The following is a 14,634-nucleotide window of genomic DNA, read 5'->3' as shown; positions in this document are numbered from 1 at the left end:
GAATTTGTCACGGGGCTCAGCTGCAGCTGTGTGCTGAAAAGGGACATTGCTGCGGGGCAGAGAGAGAGGAGCTCAGTGCTGCAGACACCAGGAATATGGGCAAGAGTCTGCACATGGGATGGGGATCCTCCTTGTGGCATTTCTGAGTGATTAGAAGGAAGGATAAAGGTGGTTTGTGCAAAGGGGAAAATGTTTGGTGAGCCCTGTTAACTGCTCATTTAAGGGGAACAGGTAGAGAAATACCACAATAACTACAGCCTGGAGTGTGGCCAAAATGGAGTAACTGGTGGTACCCAGTGAAAGCCCTTGCCCAGCTTTGAAGGGGAAAAGGTGCAGCTTATTGACCTGAAAGTACAAGGAAGTAGAAGGGTCAGAGATTGTAAAAAAAATAGTTGAGGAGGATCCAAGATGCATCTTGAGATCTGGGAAACCCTGGCAGTGAATCCTGCTGTGCATCAGGGGTGGTGCCTGCATAGGCAGGTTGCTCTGGAGCAGAAGTGCAGGTTTGAAGCTAATGCTGTGATGATCCTCACTTGCTGCAGACTGGCTCTGTCACAGAGCCCCTGAAGTGCTCACAAGTTCATCTCCTATCAGAGAACACCACTTGGGCAGCAACACTTGTGGGGTGGGCTGTTTGGGCCAGAGAGAAGCTGGCTAAATGTTATATGAAAGAAAATCCCCCAGGCTGCAGGCGGTGCAGATTTGGAGGCCAATAATTGTTGCAGTCCTCCGTTGAGCCAAAATTCTTGCTAACACCAACAGAGCCAGAACATATGGTGATTGTGCAGTTGTGATTTATGGGCAGCAAACAGAGAGAGTGTGAGTGCTGGGTCAGATGTCTTTTTAATGACACTAGTTAATGAAAAAACTGTGAAGCTCTGCCTCTGGTAAGGGATCAAGGATAGCTCTTCTGTGTCCTGAAGTCACTTGTTCTACTTCATAATGAAGACTCAAGGCTCATCTTTAGAGGCAATGACCCATTAAACTGCCCCACACTGTCTGGGGAGAAGGCATTGTACAGACCACTGAAGACCTAAAGGTGCCTTCAGCAGTAACTTGGATGTCATCCACATGTCTGGTGAGGGGAGGTGGTACTCCATGCCCTGGGACAAAGTAAAACGCGCTAAAAGAAGTAACACCATTGTAGGTGTGGCCACTGCCGTGAGAGAATAACACCTTGAATATTGCAGTCTGCTTTCCATACTTAGTTTTAAGAAGAGTTGGCAAGTGGCAGTGGAAGCAAAGAGCAGGGGTGAAGGGCAGGAGACAGCATTTCTACTGCGTCAGTAAGCAGCACTTGAAAGTGCCGGCTTCTGGCTGACACTGAGGGATCTTGGAAGCAGTCACTGCAAAATAGGTCCCTCTCAGCCTGTCTGCTCTGCCGAGATGGCTCAGGGCACACTCAGAGACTGCTGGTAAGAAAGGCTGCATTTACAACTAGCCTGGGATCAGATCAAGGCTACCACTGAACTTGAGCTTCCTGAAATGAGAGTTGCTCTGAAAAGGGGCTCCTTCTCATGGACACGCAACCTGGCAAGAGAGAGTTTTATCTAGCAAAAGGAAAAATATGGCTGTGCACAGGACTGGGCGATTTCCCAGGCAGTCACAGATGTGCAGAGTTTTGTGGGACTCTGAATTTACTACGAAGACCTCATTTGTGAGTTTGCCAATATTGCAGACTCACTTTATAAACTGGGTAAGAAAGCACCAACTGCAGTGGCATGAGAGATTTAACCACTTCAGATTTAGGGTTTCCTTTTTCTTGGCAGATCCAATTTTAAAACCCCATAGCGGGTTTTTTTCTGGGCCACTCTGGACTCAGATGCAAGTCTCTGCAGATGGGAAGCTGCTCTGAAAGAAAAAAATATGTAGGTTATATCAATTTGAAGATTTATATTTAATGTATAAAGTTAAAGATCTAGTATCAATGTTGGTCTAAGTACTTGAGAGCTTTAACAAAGAGGAGTTCAGGAGGGAAGGTTGCCTACAAGTGGGAGAAGTAGTGGCATATATGGTCACACCTACTCCCTGGAATAAGTAAGGTGCTACAGACAACTTGTCCCAGCTGCCTACTAGAAGTCACTTTCAAATGTTTCCCTGAGCCAGGTTACTCAGGAGAAGCACTGTAGAAGAGAAGATAGTTCCTTGACTTCCATAACATGGTTCAAAGTTTTCCAGTGTGCATCTTGAAAACTACTCTAAGATCAGATATGCTGGAGAAATATAGATACATCCCAAAGACTCTGCTTTGGATGTAATGTGTTGAGGAACTAGCAAATTTATTGGCAAATGCTGTCATCCTTGAGTACTGGAGAATTGTCACTGTCAAAACTGTCATTGTCTCATTAAAGAGGAAAGTATGTAAAAGGTGGGAAAACTTTTCCAGAAATTATTGTGGTACAAGCTGATGATCCTAAATATCTCACAGCTCAGTCCTGAGTTATATGTGAATTTTGAAACTGCCAGACATTTGGAGAATGCAAAAAAAAAAAAAAAATGGACAAACTATTAGAGGATTTGTGATCAGTAAAATACCAGTAAAAAGCATAAGAAATTGGGCAAGAAATGAACTCCTTGCAATAATTAGGTTGTTGGGATGGAATAGACATACAGAGTAAGGAAGAAGCTGGCTGACAATTTATTAGGGAAGGGATGCAGAAAGAGAGCCCATGACTGTTTAAATCTCCTGAACTTCTCCTGCAAACAGGAACATCCCCAGTGAGGAAGACAGTCTGTTACATGTTGTACGTGGCATGTATTGTACAGCTGAGGACTGTAGGTCACATCATCAGCTGGAAGAGAGAAGCACAGCTTCATTTACTTTCATGGAACAGCACCCACTCCCCCCAGCTGCAGATTCACCCCCTCTGTGCTCTTCTGCTCCATTAAGGCAACAGTTTTTCCCAGCAACTTTGTTTTCTGTGTGTTGCTTTTTGCTGTGAGCACTGGGAGAAGACCAAGTGCATCCTCCAAGGGTGGACCTTGGAAATAGTTGAAAAGATAACTCCTTACACAGCCACCCTTTGCCAGCTTCTCCTGCACCTGAGGAGAACCCAGCATATTTGGTTGGGGTGATTCTCTTACTCTGCTTCAGAGAGGGATCTGTCCTCATGACTTCCGCCAGCTCTGCAGTGTGTGTAAGACCTTCATATCACTCTCTGGAAGAAGAAAATTTTGTTTGCTTTTCCAGCTAGTGAAAAAAAAAAATGAGATGGATCCTCAAAAGTTACCTTGATCTTATCAATCTAAGTCCCTGTCTAAACTTCCAGATGACATAGACAAAATACACTTATGAATAGAGTGAATAAAATGTAACCCCACCTGCTGCAGTGGGAATGGATGAGAGGAAAGACTGGGAGGGGACAGGATAAACTGAGAACATGATGTAGAAGACAAAGAAAGGCAGAGACCAGTTTGTCCCCTGCATCCTGTACAGCACCTTGCCCAATAACACTGACTCCTGAGAGACTGTGGGGCTTTTCTATGGCATCTAAAACTATGGAGGGGTGTTTGATAGGCCAAAGATATGGAACTGTGTCCCTTGAGCTGGGGAAATTTTGGAGGGGCAGAGGCACCCACAGGGGAGGGAACTGAAGTTGGTAGATAAAGACTGAGGCAGGGTGGGAGGTAGGAAGGCAATGAGGTTATGTCACATTTGTAATAGTAAGAGACAATTCTGGGGATGGCAGGGGCCCAGCTGGTATGGAAAGGAGAAATCTCTGCTTGGAAGGAACATCTGCAGGAACATCAATGTCTCTCCACTCTGAGTCTGTTCAGCAATGTCTTCTGGTCCATCAGGATGGGGGAAGTAGTACCACTGGGAGACCTTCTCCTTACCTAGTCCTGCAGGACTTACTGCCTCAGCTCTTAGTCCTTCATCTGAAGTTCCTGGAGGTCCTAGGGGAGCTGGGACCCCTCAAATGTACTGGGGAGACGGGAGAGTGTTGCATACCTAGGAGGGCTGTCCTGCTTCAGGGAGGCCCAAAAGAGATAGAGGCTTGCACTGAGAACTTGCTGCTTCTTTATCAACAGACCTTGCTTGAACAGCCCGTGGAACAAATGCTGCTTCCTATCGTGCCATATTGCTTACAGTGTTGCCACATAGCAGATAAGCTGAAATTCTAAACTTCCCAGGTCATGAACTCCAGGCTGTCTCAGGCTGTGCCAGGGCACGCCAGAGCTCAGACCACAGCAAACCTCCCTGAAGCGATCACACCCACAGCCTGTGAAGGTGGTGGCTCACTGCTCCATCCGCCGGGGTTGTTATCCAGGGAAGCTGAGGAGGATGTGTTCTTTAACTCTGGTGGGCTTGGGATCAGGTTCATATTCCTTTTGAAATCCTTACCACATGTGCAAACAAGTTGCACTGGGTGGTGTAATTTGAGAAAGAAATTAAATGAAGAGGTGACGTGCCAACAGCATACACAAAACAAGGGAAGCGTTTCCAAATCACAAGCTGCCACGGAGCAACGAGTTTTTACATAATAGCAAAATTAGGGTTTGGATGACTGGTATTCTTCAACAAACTTTTCAAAAATATTTCCTGGAGCAAACCCAAAAAGAGAATCCTCATTTACCCTATTCCTTTCATAAGTAATTGAATTCACTTGTTTAGGGTTTCTGCCTCCTCCACCTTTCATTCAGCGGCAATGTGAATTCTGCTAATCTCTCTTACAAAACAGTCAATCTCCTCTAGTCTCACTAACCATCATTCAGCCACCCAGTAATGAAAAATTGCTTTGATCCTCTCTGTTTGCTTCATCTCCAAAAAAAAAAATCTCCATTTAAAAAAATTAAAAATCATTAATAAATTATTCCACCCAAAGGAATGTATATTATTAGTTCAGTGGATTTTCTTTCCCCCTTGCACTGGGTTGTTTGAGAAATCCTGAGAGCTAATAAGATTGCAAAAGTGGCTCCAAGCTTCAGGAATGGGTATACTGCATTAACATGAGTGTCCAGTGGTTATGCAAGACACAAAAAATTACATAGAGGAGAAGAGGGAAAATGCAGGGAGCGGATTAGTAGGCACATTTTCTTTCTGGATACCATATTTATGAGTAAATGTGGGTTACAGATTTTTTCAGACTGCAGCCGTCCTGCTGCATGCAGCTACCCAGTGCTGTATTCACAACGTATTAACGTGGATAAGCAGGATGGTGCTTTCGACATCTATTCTGGGAGGAGATCTGAAAACCATCTCCCCAGGAGATTACATTACTTGTCAATCATCTCTCTACAAGACAGAAAACTTTCACCACGTTTTGGGATGGGGGGGAAGGGGGCAGCTTACTGCAGCCTGTCCACCTTCATTGAACGTATATTTTCTGCTGGTTCATTTTCCAATATGAATTTTCACAGCAATCAGCAAAAATTAAAACCTGTTCAGAAAAAACACACCCACAATCCTTCTTCTTTGTTCTCCTTGGGAAAAGTACAGAATTGCAAAAAGACTGAAAAATACTGCACTTCTGTCTGAGAAGAGATAAATAAAAATTAATGCCTCCCAGTCCTCCTTTTCTCTGGTTCTGTGGAAGGCATAAACAATCCTGTCTTCACTGGTGAAAGTAGGTGTTTTTTTCTCATTCTTCTTCCTCCCTTGGAAGAGAGTACAGCCAGCCTCGTACAACACAAATCTCTGTTAATTTCCATGATGAATTTTTACAGGCTGATTTCTTCCTGCCTCCAGTTCTGAGCCATCAGGTCATGAGATCTGCTGCTGTAAAATACTCTGTAACACCTGGAAAAAAAGTTACTGCACTTTGAAGTCATGTAGCACTCTTCAGGAGAGAATTGGAGGCACACTGTAAACACTTGGAGCCAGATCAAGGGAACACTGCAAGTGAGTCATTTTACTTGAATGAAACACACTTCCATTCTCCACACAAATATGTGTCTATATGTGTGCTTTTATTTTCCTAGACACATTAGTTTTAGTTATTTACCCATTTGTGCTCCAGATAATTACATGCTGCGGATTCAATTGGATGCAGATTTATTCTTCACTTCCTGTCCTAAATTCTCTGCAATTAAACAGCTGCTGTGTGCTTGGTGTAATAAATTTACACAAAATCTGGGATGGTTTGGCATAGCAGAAAGGTTGTTTGGCACGGGCTTAGGACGGCTACATTACGTACAACTGGCAACCCCTGTGCAGGTTATGCTTTCTCTCCCAAATGAGAATTGCCCTACTGCAACCAGAACAGGCCATTTGCATGACAGAAATGTTTACAAATTTATAACTTGTTTTGCTTGGCTACATGGAATATTATGTCCCAGCCTGAAAAAGAACATTTTCTTAGCTTTCCTGAGCTAAGTCTTTCAGAAGACTTAGTTGAAAAGGAATAAGAAGAATACATTCTCCAGGAAGCCTCTGTCTGCAGAAATACCTCCGCCTAATTTTATCAGGTGCAGCTTTCTCCCGCTATTGCTGAGAAGGATGGGAAATAGAGGAGGGGCCTTCTTTACCTATTTCTGTGTATGCTATAGTATTTTGCACTGTCATTAATCAAACACACAGATCAGATGGTGATCTTATCCTTTGCCAAGGCGCTTACTGGCCTCCATCCTATACTGATCCACCTCTGTCAGGAACAGTTCCCACACCTCCAAAACAGGCATCTCCCCTTTGATATGTGCCCATCATCCACACAGCCTGCCCATCTCCTATGGCATTTGTGGCCTTAAATGACTGTGGTCTGTGTGCCAGCATGAGCAGCACACTGTTCTTTTGGGGGAGCAGATGTAAAGTCTGCTCTAGTGGGGCCTGCAGACTGGAATTAGAGATGCACTTCTGTTTATGAGTTAGCACACGTGTCTTTTTGTTTCCTGATACCTTCTGCATAATGAAGTCAATGAGAGTTAAACTCCTCAGCTGTGATTCACATATTCATTAATCTCCCGCAGTAACAAGTACAAATTTTACAGCATATACAGTGAGCTTATTACCAGTGTAAACAACTTGCTGCATCCAAAAAAAGTGTTGCAGGAATTAGGTCCCATTGTACTGAACTGAAGGAAGGAAGGGTTAGAAAAAAATGCTGTGCACTGCTACCTAGGCTCAGATGGCTCTGATCTGGTTATTGCATGGCAGTAATTCTGGATCTTGGAGCGAGAGCTGCCCACATAATTTCCACAAATGTCATTGGGTTTTGCTGGGGCTCCACAGGAATTAACCAAGGGATTTAGCAAAGCATGGGAGTCACTAAAAAATGCCTGGAGAAACAACATATCTGAATGCAAGAAGGATTATTTATTTAATTTATCAATGTGGGGGTGAAATGATGCCGAGGCAAAAGTGGAGAGCAGATCATGTGTTTCTTCAACAGGAATCCCCAAGGTAGACTACTTTTCAGGGTTCATCCCACAGGCTGACTTTTGGAGTCACATGCAGAGGCATGTCCCTTCTCAAAGGGCTCTGATGGCATTTTTTTGCTGTATCTGCTCCCAACCCGTCTCCAGATTTGAGCTATTGTGGTTCCCTTCACAAACCCACACGTGGTACCCATGCAGCTGCAGGACTGCAGATGCCTCTGGGATTAAAGAGAATGTGACATACCCAGGATAATCTTTCATAGGAAAGGCAGAAGAAATACTCTTCTTTTCAAGAAGAAGCATCCATCTCATTATTCCCACTCTTTCCTCAGCCAGTGAGTGTGTCTACCCCTTCCCTGATACTATCCAAGTTGCTTTGACTTAAATAAATAAGTCAAGCACCCCCTTGGCTATTTGAGAAAGGATCATTTTCCATTTTCCAAACCACTTTGACTCAGGTTCTCTACAGGTTATGGAGAATTTTCCCTTTTCTCCCACCTCTCCATCCACCGAGTTGAAGAGGAACAGGATCAGGCCCATGATATGATAAAATTTTTCTTGTGTTTTATGCTTCTCAAAGGTTTAACTTTAATCCACCTGCGAAATGCTTCTGATTCAGCTTTGAGGGAGCTCTGAACAAGATAAAAATACTGAGTGGATGGGAGCGGGTAGCTGGTTATAAGATTGAGGCTGCCTATAAAGAGGTACAGTGAGGAGCATCTCTGCAAAGGAGGCTGGCATGTTTAGTGACATAAAGTGGCTTGACTGTTAGCTTCTTTTTTTTTTTCTTGCTAAATGACAAGACAAAGCCACCTCTGCTCTCCTCCAATTCCCCTCACCCTCCCAAGCCATCCCCTTCCCCCTAGATGCTTGGTGTTTCTTCTTTTAGAGGGGAAAAGAAAAAAAAAGAAAAAAAAAAGAAAGAAAAGAAAGGGAGAGAGACATTTTCTTTCACACAAGCCCTCAGAATTACAGTTCATGAACTATTCAGTAAACTGACCGGCATGAACCTCCCTTCAACGGCCTAATCTAAGGGGTGGATCTATGTGTTTTGTTGCTTGTCAAAAACAATCACTGCTCGGCCCATTACATTTACAGCACGTCGTCCTTTAATTGGTGTAACACACTGAGGGCTGAAAGGAAGAAAGTCCTACAAAAGCCCCCGAGTGAATGAACCCTGACTCACACAAAAATACTCTTCAGAAGTTCAGAGCTGGGCACTAACAAGGGAGGTAGAGAGTTAGTTTGAAAAGGGGTTAAGTTCAGAAATGTGCCACCTTGAAGACCCTCCCATCAAAGCCATGATAGCATTGACAAGATGCAGGGGGAAAAAAGTTAATATTCCGGCCTTTCGGGTTTGAAGGGAATGCGGGAAAGGACTGAAGACTCCTCCCGGCTCCCCTTCCCGGCCTTACCCTTTTCACTTCTGGGTCGTTCTCATTGTGTCCTTCGACTGCGCTAAGAAAAACACGACAGAAAAAAATAAAATAAAATAAAATAAAAGCCTCGCGAAAAGCAGCCCGGTCCGGGCCGGGCCGGCCGAGCGCTGACCCGACCCGGGACAAAGCCCGCGCCTCTCACAGATGCCGCCTCCAGCCCAGTCCCCTCGCCAGGCGCTGTCCCCGTCCCCTAATGATTAGACTAATCAACAAAATCCATGTTTAAACGCCCGAAGCCACACTTCGGGGGAGGGGCACCAAGGGTGCGGGGCCCCGGGGCCCCTCCGCTGCTGCCCAAAGCCCCGCAGCGGGACCGGCCCCGCCCGCCCCGCGCCCACCGCCCCGGGGAGACCGGCGGCAGCGGGGGCAGAGGGGCTCGGCGGGGCCGCGACGGGGCCGGGGCCGGGGCCGGGCTGTCGCGCCCTCGCACCTTCTCGTCGGTTCTGTACCTCCGCTCACACCACATCCTTCTCCTCCTTCTTCCCTCATTTTCCTTTCCTTTCCTTTCCTTTCCTTTCCTTTCCTTTCCTTTCCTTTCCTTTCCTTTCCTTTCCTTTCCTTTCCTTTCCTTTCCTTTCCTTTCCTTTCCTTTCCTTTCCTTTCCTTTCCTTTCCTCTTTCCTCTTTCCTCTTTCCTCTTTCCTCTTTCCTCTTTCCTCTTTCCTCTTTCCTCTTTCCTCTTTCCTCTTTCCTCTTTCCTCTTTCCTCTTTCCTCTTTCCTCTTTCCTCTTTCCTCCACCTTTTACATGGACTGTTGCTGCAGAGGGATTTTTTTTATCTCTCTAAAGATACAATAACTATTTTGATGTAAATTACGAGGCTTGGGTGAGTCCCTGGGGTAGAGAGTTAATGATTCTTCTTACACCGGGCTGTTCTTTCACTTTTCCTGTGCGCACCATGTTAATAAATTAATGCACCTTTCATTACTCCTACACGCATCAAACCTCAGCTTTGTATTTTGCGGCCTGACCCTCGTTCCTACACTTTTGTGAGCAAGTTGCCCTCATGCTAAGGCTAGGGCACTTTTAAATGCAGCCCCATAGTCCTACCCAGGTTTGTAATCCGTCAAAAAGCCGTTGATTGCTGCAAGCGTTACTTTTCATTAAGAAAACTTAGAAGCAATTTGGAAGAACCCTTCTCAATGAATACATTTACCCCCAAATGCTTTTTATTCTTCGCCTATACTTGATGAGTTTCTCTGGCACAAATCAGTTCTTACAGGCACAGAATGGGCAATCCCCTGATCCCCATCAATTGTCATCCAGAGTTTGGGCCACTTTGACCGCCAATAGTGGGGAAGTCAGAGCTAATCCTCAGAAGGAATCACGGGAAAAGAAAAGCAACAATAACCAAGTCAAGCGTAAAAAATGAAAGAGAAATCTCTATTATCACTCACTACATTTCCCAGCGATGTACTGAAAAAATCAGCTCGTTTGTCATTCGAGTCAGACACCCAGAGAAGAATATGGGGTCGTGGTGGGTTGGTAGACTCACACGACGTAAGGAACAATATTTTAGAGCAAAAGGCCTCTTCATTTGCCAAATCCTCCTCACATCCGCCATAACCATTAAATACAGACTGACTTTATTCTCTATGGGAAGAACAAGGGGAAAGGAGCCTTCAGCCACATAGCCAGACAAAAGTCCAAAGAGCCGGGGACCGGGGAGGCGAGGCGGGAGGAGCACGGCCACCCTCCTCCGCACCGGCCCCGGGCCCCGGCTCAGGGCTGTGCGAGGGGACAGGGGGTGTCGGGGGCGGGGGGAGGTTTGTGGAGCGGGGTGCCTGTCTGTCTGTCTGTCTGAGAGCGTGTGAGCAGGTGAGCTTGCAGGGAAGGTGGGGGCATGTGCATATATGAGTGTGCTGGGGTGCCGAGAGGTGCACGTGTGCGAGAAGGGATTTTGGGAATGCGAGGAATCCGTGCACTGGAGACGGCGACGCGCGGGTGTGAGCGCTGGCTCTCAAGTTTGCACGGAACGGAGGGGGAGAGGGGTGTCCGCCCGGGGATGCGAGGTCATGGTTCGCGGGCGTGCGCGGGAGGCGTGCGCGCCGCGGGGGCGGGTGAGGAGGGACACGTGTGGAGAGGGAAAGGTGTGAACACGGGAGAGAGCGGGAGGTGGCTGTGAGCGCTGCGTGCAGCCGGGACACCTGGTCCTGCGCGCAGGGCGGTGGGCGGCGAGGCCGGCCGGGAGCTGCTGGGGGATGAGAGACACAGTGAGACTTTTGAGAGGCGGCAAACATTGCCGCTTTCCACGCTGACACCTACAATTAGCCCAAAGAAGGCCGTGAATCCTTTACTCCCCGGCCAAGCGAGGGGCAAAGTTAGTGCTGACAGCCAGCTGCCAAGCCTCCCGCGGCTGATACCTTTCGGGCAAGTAAACAACTCGATAGCCACCAGCCTGCTGCTGGCCCCCCGGGTTTTGCGGGGAGCTTCCCCAAAGCCCCACGGCTGTGGTGTCCTTCCTCCCCGGAGGGCTGCCCGAAGCTGAGGGGCTTTGCTCGGCTTTGGGTCTGTCTGTGCCATCAGAGAGGACGCGAGACAAGAAGGAAGAGAACAGCCCTCGTGAAAGGAGGGGGCCATGGCCCCACTCGCGCTCCGTGGGGAAGGAGGTGTCCGGGAGCCCGCGGGCAGCGGGAGGGAGTGGCTGACCCCAAGCTCGCCTCTCGGAAGGTGGGGGGCGACGGGCGCTCCCCATTTCCCGCAGAGATGAGGGCTCTGCTCGCAGCTTGCCGCGAAGCTCTCTCCCTAGTTTTTAGCAATCCTCAGGCTCACGGGTACCTTAGTGCAGACTTGCTATTTTTCATTGGTGTGAGGCTTATTTTTTCACTCTATTTTTTTTTCAACCAACGAATAAACCTTTCACCAAAGGGTTTGGTTTTGTTTTAATTTTTTTTTCTCCTTCTTGTCCTGTTCTCCCACCCCGCAGATTTCAGTACAAACCCTCCACTCGCTGCGGCCGTGTTTCCTCCGAGTTGCCCGGGCTGCCTGGGGCTGCGGGCGCCCGGTAGGCTCGGTGCTGCGGCGGCCGCGCACGCTGGAGCCGGGAGCGGCCCCGGGGACCCGTCCCTGCTCGGCAATCCTTGCCCGGGAGCAGCACCCCGGTCGCAGTGTCCTAGCCCGAATTTACATAAAAGTGTGGTCGCTTTGCATCATCCCTCATCTCTAAAGGGTGCTTGAAGAACTCGAGACACTCTGCAGTCCTAATTAGTGATTTTTGTCCTCTTGTTACGGGGCTCAGCATCTCATGCAAATGAACTCTTCATCGCCGGCACCATTACCCCTGCGCCAGAATTAACTGACTCTTATCTTTAATGATATGCCGCTGAACTTCTCGGAGCCCGGCTAGCTTTTTATCTTGATTACTCTAATCAATAAGAAATGATAGAGTAAAATTATAAACTCTATTGGCTTTTGAATGTTGCCGACAAGCCCTCTAGATGCGCTCCTCTTTCATTGTTATTTATTAAAATGATCTTCAGCTAACTGCGGATGCAAATAGGGAAATGAACCGGCGAAGGGGCCCTGCACGGAGGGATCCCCCCCGCTCCTTGATGGAGCCCCGCCGGGTGGGCTCAGATGGGGGCAGTGGGGCTTTGTAAACAAATAGCTCTTTTTTTACCAGAAGCTCAAGTAAAAAAAAAAAAAAAAAAAAAAAATCCAAAAAAACAACCAAAAAAACCCCTGCCACCCAAACCAAAACAACAACAAACCAAATCACAATCTCCCAAGCTCTCCCCTTCACAACAAACTAGGACATAACCTTCCCCCTCCTCCCCGAGGCCCGACGCCCTCGGGAGCTGCCTCGGGGCGGGGGCGGGGAGAGGGCAGGCACGGGTGGGAGACGGGAACGTGGCCCTGGCCCGCGGCATCCCGTGGAGGGAGGACACGAAGGGCCCGATCCTGGCCGGCCTCCCCCCACCCCAAAGGAGCCAGAAGCAATGTGCAGGACCCGGCCCTAACCCCCTCCTCCCCGCAAGGTCAGCAAACACCCTCTCCTCGCTGGCGGTAATAGGGGATCAATATTAAAGCAGCGTTAGCCCAAGTCGCCGTGGCGGAGACTTTTCCACAGCCTGATCTGTGCAGGGCTGGCCGGGACTACGCCCCTCACTCCGCCGCCCCCTCGCCAGCCCGCTCCGTCTGCCCGAAAACGTCTTTTCTTATCTGTCAGCAATAATTAGATATCCTTGCAGTGACAGAGGGATGCACTGCACCAGCACTTTGTCTCAGGGGGAAGGAATACGTGGGTATGCGTGCACACACACACACACACAGGCACAAAACAGAGAGCGCCAATTTTGTTGCTGCCTTTTCCTCCCCGTCTTTCCTTCCCCCCCCCCCCCCCCCCCCCCCGCCGCTTTCTTTCTTCCCCCTCCCCTTTTTGAATCTCAAGGAGTGGCACTGATCGGGCCCGGCGGCTGCCCGTGGGTTCCCAGGGCTCTCAGAGCCCGCTCCCCGGCGGCCCGGGCGGCTCGTAGCCCGAGGCGCGTTCCCTCGCCCCTGCGAAGGAATTCGGGCACATCCCGGGCTGGCAGCACGGATCGCTGCTCCGCAGCCGCTCCTCTGTTCCGCCCCGCTCCTTTCCTTACTTCCTTCTTTCCTTCCAGCGAGGAGTCAGTTTGCTGTCAGTGCCCGAGATTTTAGCGAAATTATTAGGTGCGTGCGAGGAGAGGCTTTTAGGTGACAATTTTCAAGGCTGTCGAACAGAAAAGGATACATTTAGTTTCCTGCATGAAAACGAAACCCCTCTTAAATCAATTTTTAGGGCAGAAACACTTTGGCTGTAACGAGTGGTCTGGGGGCCGTCATTTCGTCCCTCTCTGAGTGGCAGATTTCACGGCATTTCCGAACCTCGGGGCTGAAGTTAACAAATCCCCGGCTCTTTGCGATCACCCATGGGAGAAATTCTCCGTATTTATTTCAACTCGTAGTCTTTAAGCCTGTAGAATACCAGCGCCTGCAGAAAATACATCCCCCCTGAGGAGTTTAATTACTTTGAATATTTTCAGTATAAACCTGTTCTTATCTCTTAGGAAGATAATTAATCACAGCGAAGGAAGAGTTGCAATACCCAAGATGGGTTGGACGGATAAAATAAAATTAGAGATACAGAAGGGACATTTTTTTTTTCTTATATCGGACACATGGTGTTTTTTTTCTAAATATTCAGACGACACACAGGCACATAAAATATGTAATTGGCGTATAATGGAGCAGTACACAGGGGAAGACTAACAAAGTAGTCGTAGGCATGAAAATTGAAGTTGTGTGCCACAAAGACAGACCGTTCCATGGGGGAAGGGCCGAATGTGGCAAAATCATGTAAAATCTCCGTTCTCAGTAACATCTCGTTATTAGGAATGATGACTAAACCTCCAGGATTATTCTGGACTGTAAGTTATCAAGAGCCCACTAATTTCACATTAAAACCCATTGACTGCAACAGCGTGATTGAAGGGTTTTTAACAATTAACATAATCAGAAAATGAGCGGAGATAATTTTTATTCAACTCATTACTTTTTAATCATGTATTTCTTTTAATTAATATCTTCTCCGTGAAAATAACAAAAAGCCGAGTCCCAAAGCGGCCCCGGGCAGGGGAGGCGACCCCGGCGGCGGCGGCGGGGCGGGCCGGGGGGCTGGGGGCGGCAGGGCCAGGAGGCCCGGGAAAACGGGGCGGGAGGGCAGCATCGCTCCCAAAGCCACCACCGGGGCTGCAGCCACGGCCGCTGCCCAAAACAACGCCTTCACCATGCCAAAAAAGCACGGCTTGTATCGGACTCTCGGATCCCCGTCCCCCTCAAGCCCCCTACCCAAGGGGCGCAGGACAGCCTGGGCATATCCCGGGATCCTCGACGCAGCATCGAGCGAGCTTTCCCCAGCGG

This window comes from Anomalospiza imberbis, chromosome 3 (genome assembly GCF_031753505.1).
Source record: "Anomalospiza imberbis isolate Cuckoo-Finch-1a 21T00152 chromosome 3, ASM3175350v1, whole genome shotgun sequence".
In the NCBI taxonomy this organism is placed as follows: Eukaryota; Metazoa; Chordata; class Aves; order Passeriformes; family Viduidae; genus Anomalospiza; species Anomalospiza imberbis.
This window is presented reverse-complemented; position numbering follows the sequence as displayed.